The following is a 1,808-nucleotide window of genomic DNA, read 5'->3' as shown; positions in this document are numbered from 1 at the left end:
CCTCTCTCCACATCTCCTCCCTCTCTCCACATCTCCCCCCTCTCTCCACATCTCCCCCCTCTCTCCACATCTCCCCCCTCTCTCCACATCTCCCCACATCTCTCCCCTCTCTCCACATCTCCCCCCTCACTCCACATCTCCCCCCTCACTCCACATCTCCCCCCTCACTCCACATCTCCCCCCTCTCCCCACATCTCTCCACATCTCTCCACATCTCCCCCTCTCTCCACATCTCCCCCCTTTCTCCACATCTCCCCACATCTCTCCCCTCTCTCCACACCTCCCCCCTCTCTCCACATCTCCCCCCTCTCCCCACATCTCTCCACATCTCCGCACATCTCTCCCTTCTCTCCACATCTTCCCCCTCACTCCACATCTCCCCCCCCTCTCCCCACATCTCTCCACCCTCTCTTGAGCTGTTTGAGCTCTCTCCACGGCCCTTCACGGGCCTTCACGCTAGGCTCCGCCCCCTTCACGGGCCTCCGCGTTAGGCCCCGCCCCCTTCACGCTCGGCCACGCCCACTTCTGCTCGGCGCAGTCGGCAGAACAGTTAGGGACTTAGGCCAGGTGTGTTTGTCCTCATGCTGTCTCTACTGCGCATGACAGCTTCAGACAAACACACTTGGCCTTTTATAGTATAGGATTATATCTTGATCTTCTAAACAAAAATTAAAAATAGTATTGCCTTATGGGTGTCAGCAAAATGAAATACATAAAACATATATGTTAAGTATGCAGTCCCCTAGATGCACGGATTTATTTCTGGCTGTTATATAAGGCAGTTATTGCCAAGCTGCTATACACATGGGGTCCACAGATTACATTTTATAAGTGTTGTTTGCACATCCACTAGAAGTCCCCAAAGCATACACCATTTTAGTTCCATTTTTTCCCGTGTCACAAACATGATGGCAAACGTTCTTAGTTCTCCTTTTTCATAGGGACCTCAAAAACTAGTATAGAGGTACAAGTGTCCCATGGGCCACCAGTTGGGCAATCCCTTGTATAAACCAAGGTTTTAGAGCCTTCTTAAAGGGACATAATACTCATGTGCTAAATCACTTGAAACTGATGCAGTATAACTAAAAAGCTGACAGGAAAATATCACCTGAACATCTCTATGTAAAAAAGAAGACATTTTACCATGCAATCTCCTCAGCTCAGCAGAGTAAGTTCTGTTTAAACAGAACCAGCTGCAGGTAATAAAAAATGAAGAAATGAACTGCAGCCAAACAGCATCAAGAGTGCTGAGGTCATGAAATCTTTTACTGTGATCTCATGAGATTCCACTTAACTCTCATGAGATTTCATAGTAAACTTCCTTAAACTAAATAGGGAAATAACACGAGTGTGCATGAGGCTCACTCCCTTGCCTGTCCCGGGACAGACATACTGATTTGCTGCTTAAAGGGACACTGAACCCAAATTTTTTCTTTCGTGATTCAGATAGAGCATGCAATTTTAAGCAACTTTCTAATTTACTCATCAATTTTTCTTCGTTCTCTTGCTATCTTTTCTTGAAAACGAAGGCATCTAAGCAATTTGGTTCAGACTCTGGACAGCACGTGTTTATTGTTTAGTTAAATTAATCCACCAATCAGCAAGAACAACCTAGGTTGTTCACCAATAATGGGCCAGCATCTAAACTTACATTCTTGATTTTCAAATAAAGATACCAAGAGAAATAGGAGTAAATTACAAATGTTCTCTATCTGAATCAAGAAAGAAAAAAATTGTGTTCAGTGTCACTTTAAAGTCCTTTTCAATGGGGTGTGAATACTTAGGACATTTTGAGGTAAAATATCTTT

Source organism: Bombina bombina, chromosome 5 (assembly GCF_027579735.1).
Source record: "Bombina bombina isolate aBomBom1 chromosome 5, aBomBom1.pri, whole genome shotgun sequence".
Classification (NCBI taxonomy): Eukaryota; Metazoa; Chordata; class Amphibia; order Anura; family Bombinatoridae; genus Bombina; species Bombina bombina.
The sequence above is the reverse complement of the archived record's forward strand: the minus strand, read 5'-3'. Positions refer to the sequence as shown.